The sequence below is a fragment of the Spermophilus citellus genome (assembly GCF_964194105.1).
Source record: "Spermophilus citellus genome assembly, chromosome: 18".
NCBI lineage: Eukaryota > Metazoa > Chordata > Mammalia > Rodentia > Sciuridae > Spermophilus > Spermophilus citellus.
This window is the reverse complement of record NC_138200.1, coordinates 59,093,390-59,104,587: the sequence shown is the minus strand read 5'-3', so window position 1 is coordinate 59,104,587 and position 11,198 is coordinate 59,093,390.

Sequence of the window (11,198 nt, the reverse complement as noted above, 5' to 3'; positions counted from 1 at the left end):
ATATTGGTCAAAACCACCGAATACACAACACTAAAGTAAACTATGGACTTTGGGAACAATGATGTGTCCGTGTAAGTCTAGAAAGTGTAATGAATGTATCACTCTGGTGCAGGACATTGTACGGCACCAGTGCCTAAGTTGATATTCTAGTTTATGCTCAATTTTGTTTTGATCTGAAAAGGTTCTTTAAAAAAAAAGTCTACTTAAAAGGAAAAGAAGATATTTGGGGGAAATTAGCACAGATTTTACTATATTATGGAATTTTTTAATTATTTTAGGTTTGATAATGCTGTATCTTATAAAATCTTTGAGAAATACAATATTGCCTATGTATTAATGTCACTATAAAATGCCCTGAAATATTTCCTGCCATGCCCCATTTATCTGCATATCTTTCAGTTGTTTAATTCACAAAGCACACTTAGGTGTGAGTACATAAAGACATGCATATCGTTATGCGTTAGCACTGTTGGAGGTGGATACCTCATTTCTTAAAAAGATGTAAAAGGAACTGCTGGTAAGGCTGCGGCATACACAAAGAGATGATATTCATGGAAAATGTGGATTTACATAGCACACTTTAACCTGGAGATAGTGTCTTCATTTGTTTAATATCTTTATTTGTACGTGGTGCTGAGGATCAAACCCAGTGCCTCACATGTACGAGGCAGGAGCTCCACCACTGACCCACAACCCCAGCCCTTCATTTATTTTTTAAATACCTGTTTGTTTTGCTTAAGAGTCTTAACAACTTCACATGTTTCAGGGTGCATTATTTTCATGGGAGATAAATACTTGTTTTATTTTAGTTCTCTGCTGCCATGAGTATTAAAACAGTGTAGAGCCATCCTTTGAAGTACAACCCACATTCTAAGAAGAATAAGTTAATCTGCCTCCACTTCCTCATAAATGTCTAAACGCTGTGATACCTAGTTATGAAGTGCCATGTATTTGTCAAAACTACAATGATCTTTAAGAAATCAAACATCAAAGGAGATCTCTGTGTTTGGGCGAGTTCATTTCTTCTTCTCTTCTCTGGTTTTCAGAGACAGCAGATTCTGGAAATGTTCTCCTGGCCTTTGTGTCTGCTCCCATTAATATTATGCCTAAATCAGTAACTCGCAATCTGCATTCTTTCTTGATGTTTATTTTTCATATCTGAAAGGAAGATTCTCTCTCCTTTTCATTCTTGTGTTTATTTTAAAACTGAGGTCAGGATAGGGCTCTGTAATTCGCTGCAGCTGTCACATGCTGTCAGAGCCAGACAATTTGTTAAGTCCCATGGCTGGTGTTTAAGCTGTGACAAGGCCTGGTTTCAAAAAAATAGGGATATTCGACTCTAACTTTTAGCCAGGTTTCAGGGTTAAGGGCCATACTCCAAAGAAACGCTTTTTATCCTATGAAGGTTCCCTCGTCTTGATCAGAAGGCAGGAGAACCACAAAGCTCCGTGTTTCTTTCCACCTGTCTCATTTTATGAGATATTTAGATAGAACAAAGAACAAGATGAGAGCCCATCCAAACCAAGTATTAAATTTTGAAGTCTTCATTCTTTACTCTCCATCTGTTCAAATATCTGGTTTGAAATTATGATATTAAAGAACTTGAACAAACTTGTGGGTTACAAAAAGGGGTCATTCGTTTGAAGGTCAGGAACTTCCTCTATTAAGTGGAAATAAAATGGTGTTCATGAAATTGCAAAGAAGGAAATGTACTCTAAACATTCTACTGAACTCTACATCAAAAGTTACTAGCCTACTTATATACTCAGGTTCAAATAAATAATGAATGGCTTTTCAATTCTTAAATATAAAAAACAGGGAAGAAAGCATTTCTTTATTTTTATCTTTGTTTCTACTTACTGTTCTTCACCTCACCCAAGTTTCAGGCCCATCAATTTATATGCCATGACTAGACATCTTAAAAAAAATATCTGTCTTTGCGGTTTGCTATGTAGTTTTATGTGTTGACCAAGGCTTTGTGTGTTCAAAGCTTGGTCCCTAGGGTACCAAGTACTGGGAGGTGATGTGGAACCCATGAGATATGGGGCATGAGGAAAGGTCTTTCTTTATGTCAACTGAAAGTGCTACCCTTGAAAGAAAGTAAGACAGTAGTTCTCTGGCAAGCCCTGGATAGTTCCCACAGGAGGGTTGATATGATAGGCAGAGTCTGGTCTCACCCAGCTCCGTGGCTTCCTTGATGTGACGTGGTCAAGGTGGCCCTTGACAGAGCAGAACCAAGGCCAACACCATGCTCCTGAACCTACAAAACTGTGAACTCAAACATCTGTGAGCTTTTCTTTATAAAGTTAGCCCGTCTCGTGGATTTCTTGATAGTATTGAAGATGCACTATTCAGGATTCTCTGCCAGAACCAAAGATTATCACATCAACTCCTGCTCATCATTCACAGCCTATTACCTTTCCAGAGCATTTCCCTTTATGAAAGACAGTTCCTTTTCACCAGCGCAGTTATTCTTTTAGTATATCGTTTATTTCCTTAAAAGCACTGATAAATTTCACATATTATTCTATCTGTTCTATAGATATTTTATGTCCATAAACATGAAATGTAAATTTCCAGAGAGCAAGGGCCCAGACTGCTCTGTGTATTGTTCATAATTCAGAACACTTTACACTGACAGGCAAATAGAAAGGATAGGCTAACAATGTTTTGAATGACTAAAATAATTTGTAAGTATGGTACAAAGGATTTAACAAAGGTCTCATAATATAATGTAAGATTTTTAACCTTGTCAGAAAAGAACTAAAGTTGCAGCTGACAACCCGGAGAATATAAAGTTAGGAGAATGAAGGAATTGCAGGACCAATAAGAACATATCTTAATTCCATCTCAGTCCAGTTAGAATAGCAATCACCAAGAATAAAAATAACAATCAATGCTGGCAAGATGAGAGGGAAAGGAACACTTACCTGCTGTTGGTGGGAATAGAGTATGGTCCATATGGAAATCAGTATGGAGGTTCCTCTAAAAGCCAAAAATAGATCTACCATATGATCCAGCTATACCACTCTTCAGTATCTGTCTCAAAGAATTAAAGTCAGCGTACGTTACAGATACTTGCATACCCATGTTTACCACAGCATAATTCACAATAGCCAAGTGATAGAATCAGCCTAGGTGTCCATCAACAGATGAATGGATAAAGAAAATGTAATGCAATACTATATATATACAGATATACACTTATATGTATATATACATACGTGCGCTCACGCACGCGCACACACACACACACACACACACACACAGGACTTTTATTCAGCCATAAAGAAGAATAAAATTATGTCATTTAGGGAAAAATGGGTAGAACTGGAAATCATAATTTTGAGTGAAGTAAGCCAGATTCAAAGAAAAGTACAAAATGTTTTTCTCATATGTGGAAGCTAGGGGGAAAAATATAGCAAAATAAAAAGGGTGCCCTACAGTTATCAAAAATACAAGTAACAATAAATGTTGGCAAGTATGTAGGGGAAAAGATTCACCTCATACATTGTTGGTGGGACTGAAAATTGGTGCAACCATTCTGGAAAGCAGCATGGAGATTTCTCAGAAAACTGGGATTAGATCCTCCATTTGACCCAGTTATCCCACTCCTTGGCATACACTCAAAGGATTTAAAATCAGCCACATCAATGTTTATAGCAGCTCAATTCACAATAGCTAAGCTATGGAACCAACCTAGGTGCCCTTCAACAGATGAATGAATAAAGAAAATGTGGTACATATACACAATGAAATGTTACTCAGCTATAAAGAAGAATAAAATTATGGCATTTGCTGGTAAATGGATGGAATTGGAGACACTCATGCTAAGTGAAATAAACCAATTCCAAAAATACAAATGCTGAATGTTCTCTCTGATATGCAGATGCTAACACACAATAAAGGTGGGGATAAAAGTTCATCTGATTAGACAAAAGGGAATGAAAGAAAAGGACAGGGGATGGGAATAAGAAAGAATGAATCAGATATAACTTTCCTATGTTTGTGTATGAATACACGATCAGTGAAACTCCACATCGTGTTCAACCTACTGTACATATACATATATACATGTGTATATATATATATATATATATATTATATTGCATTGTGTACATCATGTACAACCTACTATACATACACGGAGTATAACTTATTGTAATTAGGATCCTAATTACAATAAGTTATACTCCGTGTATGTATAGTAGGTCAAAATACACTCTGTCATGTATACCTAAAAAGAAAAATATATAAATAAATAATAGGGTGCCATAAAAGCAGAAGGGAGACCATTAGGATAGAAGAAGATGGATGGGGTAAGAGGGAGAGGTATTGGGGAGTGAAATTACTCAAATTACATTTTTATGTTGGTACAAATGTTTTATGTGAAGCCTACCATTCTGTATAATCAACATGTACCAGTAATTTTTTTAAATAATCCCTCTTAAGTGATAATTTAAAAATTTATTGGTAGATTTATACCTCACAATGCAGTAATGCAGATGTCAATAATGGCTCAAGGAGAAGAAAGTTAGCTGTTTGTAATATTTAACAGGAATGAAATCAATATTATTCTGAAGAATAGTGTGACATGTTAAGATGCATGTTATAAAACACCTATTAATGAAATAACTCAAAAATAGTTAAAAATGAATGAATTAAAATGGTAAAGGCAGAAAGGAAGAACAGATGAATTCAAAAAACAAGAGACATATGGAAGAGAAATGCCTATATTTGAAGAACAATATCAATTCAATAGGCCAAACGGTCACCTTGAGAGAAAGTAGGAAGAATCCAAACCAGAAAAGCAGGAGAGAAGAAATAAGATTAAAAGTGAAATTAATAAAATGAGAAACAGAAAATGGCAAAACTCAATGAAAATAAGTCAATTCTTTGAAATGATCAACTTGACACGTCTTTACCTAAACTATACATTCTCAAAGTTGTTTATTGAAAGACAAAAAAAATATCAATTATTAGCTTTTGAAGTTTTCCAAAGACCACAGTATACAGTAAAATTTCTTTGGATAGAAATGCAGCAATTTGAGGGGAAAAAAATATCCAGAAGGCTAACTTAGGGGGGAATTTAAAAAGAAAAACGCTGAGGATTACTGAACTAATCTCACTGAATCAATGAAGATATAAAATGTGAAATTAGAAATGTAAGAAGGGACAGCAGTACTGATTCTACAAAAATTAAAATATTACAAGCAAATACTAGAAATTAGACAATTACATTGAATGTTCTTTTTGAAGTAATTCAACAAGATGGAGAAAATCTTAATCAATAACAAGAACCCAGATTAATAACTGACAATGATATTCTCAGGCTATATGAACCCACTGGTGAATCCCATCAAATATTTTGAAAAGAGATGATACTAATCCTTCACCAACTCCTTCATAAAATTGAGGTGGTCAGAGTTTTCACATCATTTTATGAGGTTAAGATCACCCCAACCCTCAAGCCAAACAACATATCACAAAAATTAAAACTACACAACAATATACTTCAAGAATAGACAAGGGGGGAATGAAAGGGAGGGAGGAGGGAGAGGAAAAGGAAGACAGTGGAAAGAATCTGACATAACTTTCCTTTGTACATATGTGAATATACCACAGGAAATCCCACCGTCATGTACAAGACTGAGACCCTAATAAGGTATATTCCATGCATATATTATTTTATCAGAATGGACTCTATTGTCATATATAACTAAAAAGAACCAATGAAAAAGAAAATATGAAAACCCACAATATTACCGAAGTGAGCCCCAAAATATATAAAACGCATTATGAAATATTACCATATGGGATACAATCCAGGAATCCAAGGTTAGTTAACACCCCAAAATTAATGTAATGCACCATGTGAAGAGAATAAGCAGCAAAACCCACATGATCAACTTGATGAACTGAGAAAATAAGTTTAATGACATTAATGTTTAAAAACTCTCAACTAGGAATAAAAGGAGCTGCCTCCACCGAGAAGGGACATCCACAGAAAGCTTACTGCCAGCACCACCCCAGGGATGAAAGCTTTCCCTTGAAAATCATGAACAAAACAAGAATAGCCACCCTGGCCTCCCTGACCCAACACTGACTGAAGGGTCTAACTGGTAAAGTAAGAGGAAAGGAAACACCCAGATTTGAAAGGACCAAGTAAAAGAAGATTTCTACCACAGACAAAAGTGTGTCATATAGAAAATCCAATACAACATATGAAATAAAAAATGAAAAATTAAACTAAGTGAGCCGAGTAAAATGAAAGATTCAAAGATCAAAATTTTTAAAAATTGTCCTTCTGTAAACTAGCACCAAATAATTGGAAACTGCTAAGGACCCAGAACATCTTAAGTAACTTTGTAAAAGTACATAACTGGAGAGTTACTACTGCTTCACTGAAGACTTATTATCAAGTCACAATAAGGTCGTGTGTCTTTAGTATCAGGGTAGAAAAACAGGTCAAGTAACTAGAAAAAAAAAAGCATACCTAAAGGTGACCCAAACATACATCAACAATTGATCTGATAAAGGTGAAAGGCAATTTAGATGAAAAAGATGGCCTTTTCAACAAATGGGGGTGCTATAATTTAATATTCACATGCAAAAATCACTTAAATCTATGCCTCAGCTGTATACAAATTTTAAAATATCTCAAATGAACCTAAGCGTTAAATTCTAAAAGGAATCAAGAAAACCCAAAAGTTCCTGTTCTTAAGTCTCGGTTAAGCCAGGATTAGTCTAAGGTATGATCCATAAAAGAAACAAAAAAAAAATGGTAAGTTGAAATTTATAAAACACTAAGACTTTTACTCATTGAATGATAGTAAAATAAAAAACCAAGCCACATAAGGAGAAAATATTCATGAACTACATTTTTAATAAATGATTTGTATCTAGATTATATAGAGAGCCTTCAAAAGTCAATAGTAGGAAAACAAAAGAAATGGCAAAGTTTTGGACACTTCATCAGAAAAACACAGAATCATGAAAATATAACCAGCATCATTAGTTCTTTAGATAATTCCAGTTAAACCACAATCAGACACCACTACACACTTATTAGAATGGTTAAAATTACAGACATCCCATGACAAATGGAAGGAAGGGTGTAAAAAAACCAGAACTCTCATATACTGCTGGTAGAGATGGAAAATGGTACCATTGGTTTGAAAACTCATTTGGTAGTATCTTAATGGGCTAAATATATGCTTGCCACATAATTCAGTGAACCCATGTGTATACATGTACCCAAACATTTCCCCAAAGAAAGAAAGCATTTTGATCCCAAATTAGACCAGAACTTAAAAGCAGCTGTGGATGTAATAGCCTAAAATTGAAAACAACTCAATGTCTATCAACAGGTGACAGTGAAATATTGGTGTAATTGTTGTATCCCTACAATGGAATGCATTTAAAAGTATTAACTAATGGTACAATGACTCTATGGACAGACATCAACATTATTACAGGGAATGAAAAAAGCCACCCAAGAGGACCTACAGTAGAATTCCTTCACGTGAAACTCCAGACCAGTGGTTCACAAACTTTTCCCAAGAGAAAGATAGTATTTTAGGCTCTCCAAGTCATGAAGTCCCTGTCATAACTACACTCTGCTGTTATCAGGCAAAAGTAAACATAGATAAGTTAAAAGTTAGTGTGGCTACGTTCCAATAACATTTGTTTACAGAAGCAGGTGGTTGGGCTATATTTGACCCAGAGGGTGTTATTTTCCAATCATCGCTTTAAAAAATTTGTAATCTATTCTACTATGATATAAAACAAGTAACTGGTTATAGGGATGGGAAGATAGTAAGGAGGAGGTATTTCATAAGATCATGAGGAAATTTGGGGGAAGGACAGAAATAGTCATTATCTTGATTATGGTGATTATTGCACAGGTGCATACATATATTAAAACCTAATAAATTGCAAATTTTAAATATCTACTGTTAATTATGTGTCAATTATACCCAAATAAAGCTATTAAAAATCAATTAATGCACTGTACCATATTAACAAAAAATTAGAACCATATTAATAAAGGTTTTATTCCAAATTCAACACCCCCTCACAATATATGATAAAATGCTCGACACATAGTATATATCGAATAAAAGCAGCCATTAATGGGAAGCAGGGGCATAGTAGAAAAGTATACTGGAATAATACTGAATTTTGAAACAAGTAGATTACTGTTTAAGTCCAAATGAGCTATTTACTAACTGTGTGAATTATGGCCAATAATAGTTACCTATTGGCCCAGTATTATAGACAATGGGATATTTCACATAAAGTATATTGTAGAACATCTAACCCTAAAAAGATAGTTACAACTGTTTTGTTCTAAATTTTTAACATTTAAAAATATACACAAATCCAGGGGCTGGGGTTGTGGCTCAGTGGTATAGCACTTGCCTAGCATGTGTGAGGCCCTGGGTTTGATACTCAGCACCACATAAAAATAAATAAAAAAGTATTGTGTCCAACTACAACTAAAAAATAAATATTTTTTAAAAAATTATACACACACACACACACACACACACACCCTAGCACATCATGCTCAGTAGATTCACCGATTATCAATTTTGAGTTAGTTACATTTTAAAACTATTTATCATGTTGATTTTCAATCACAGACACAAAATTAGGATAATGAATTTTATGCACTCAAAACACAACTTCGAAATCATCATTTTTAACATTCTTTATCATCTGTCCTCCTTTTTAAACTGTAATGTGTCAAAGTTATTACCCAGGAATCACAGCATTTTACCTGTAAATACTTACATACATCCGAGATAGATTTTTTAATTGAAGAATTAAATGTTGGGACATTATATTTATTGGCCAGGGCTTCAACGTACCACAGAGTGGGTAGCTCGGTTTTGGAGGCTGGAAGTCCAAGATCAAAGTGTTGGCAGGGTGTTTCTTCTGAAGCCTCTCTCTAGCTGGGAGATGGCCGTCTTCTCTCTGTGTGTCCATGTCCAATTTCTTCTTCACCAGTCAAATTGGATTAGTGTCCCTTTAACAACCTTATTTTAACTTAATTACCTCTTTAAAAATCTGATCTCAGCCTAGTCACGTTCTGAGGCCCCCCAACACATGAATCTGGGGAGACGCAGTGTAGCCCATAGCAGACCTGTACAGTGATAGGCCACTGTAATACCACGGAGATGTTTGGCTCATACGTCCCTGTACAGCCTCCCACTCCTGCAACTAGAGACCCAAGCCACATTCTCTCCAAACTTCTCATGTCCAAGACTGAGCACAACGGGAACACCAAAGTCAGGCCATCTTTGCCCTCTGTGGATCTCTACTGGGCAATACTGCTCTGGGTCTCCTCCTGTCCCGGATGACACTTTCTCAAGGCTGCACCATAAGGTGAGGCTCTTCTTTTCCTTTCCTTCCCTCCTTCCTTCCCTGTCTCTGTTCACAACTATAAGGCCTGCATCCCAGTCTGAAAACTCCCCCTACCTACTTCTACTTTCCTATTTCCTACCTAGGTACTTCCCACAATAAACCTAATTCTATCTTGGTGTCCGATTCATGGACACAAAAGGTGCACTAATAGTAAATAGTGAATAGTAAATAGTAAATAGTAAATAGTGAAACCTACAAGAAAGCAATTAAGCAAATGAGTCATGGCAGCAGGAGCCAGATTTCATACAGATTTCATATAGTTTACGAGGCTGCAGATGAGCGAGGGAGGAGCCTAGAACAAGCCTTGTGCTAATTGATTATAGTTAAAGATATTAATAGGAACTCATGGTTATCTTTAGATGCATGTGGTCACATATGCATACTTATAAGTATGCGTATATACATGGGTTCTATACATGCTTAAAGTTCCTTGATTTGTCATCTCAGAAGGACTAGAGACAGTCCAGTATCAATGAATACACCTGTCACTCGGGTTTTGTTGTTTTTTTAACTGTATTCTTTAAAAAAAAAAAAAAAAAAGCCTAGGCTTTGCTCTGTCCATAATATTTTTATTTTAGTTTTATCTATTGATGATCACATAAGATACTATTTTAACAGCAATGTGACATGCCATTCGTTATAGGATTCTAAGCCTTTGCTAATTTAATAGATAAAATGGTATCAAGTTGTCACAGACAGAACAAACGTTGCAAGGAAACATGAAAAACGTTAGTAATAGTGTAAGCCTAACTTTTCCCCTCCCTAGATTGTTTTTCACAATTTTTCATAAGAAATGAATGTCAATGACTTACTCAACAAGATCCCTAAAGCTCAAGAAATAAAGCCATGAATCAATAAGAGGGAGGCCATCAAATTAAAAAGCTCCTGCACATCAAAAGAAATGATTAAGAGTGGAGAATGAGCCTGCAGATCAAGAAAAGTATCTCTGCCACTCTCTCCTCTCACAGCAGATTAATATACAGAATATCTAAAGAAATTTTAAAAATCAGTGCCAAAAAAAAGAAATAACCCAATCAATAAATGGGGGGAAAAGCTAAGGAGAAATTTCTCCAAAAAAAAATTGTCATTATCTCTGGTAATCAGGGAAATGTAAATCAAAAGTACACCAAGATTTCATCTCACCCCAGTCAGAATGGCAATTATCAGGAACACAAACGGTAATGAATGCTTGCAAGGATATGTTGGGGGGTGGGGTACGCTTATACAATGCTGGTAGGACTGCAAATTAGTACAACCACAATGAAATGCAGTGCAGAGACTCCTCAAAAAATTAGAAAAGGAGCCATCATATGACTAAGATTTTTCATGTTAAGGTGAGATTGCAATAAATCACCAAGTCGATCTTAGAGCAGGAGACAGAAACTTTATTCACCAGCTGCAATCCAGATCACCAGCTGGTGGGCCAAGGGGCAGGCTGCAAGTCCACACCCTTCAAACCCCTCCCAGGGTTTGAGTACACCTTTTATAGTCCAAAACCATGTTAAAGCATAAGTGGCTGTTGCTATGATTCAAAACCACGCACAAACGTCATGAGATCTAAAATCATAAGCAATAAAAGGGAGTGGGCCAAAACGTTCCTAGTCGAGTACAAGTTAAAGAATGGTTACTAATGTCTAGACAATCTCTGACAGGGTACATAGTCCAAGAAAAATGGGAACCAAAGAGAGAACACCTTTACACTGTATAAGAATTGCCATTTTGTGTTGCCAAACATACTATGCTAAGCAACTATTGATGGGTACAGA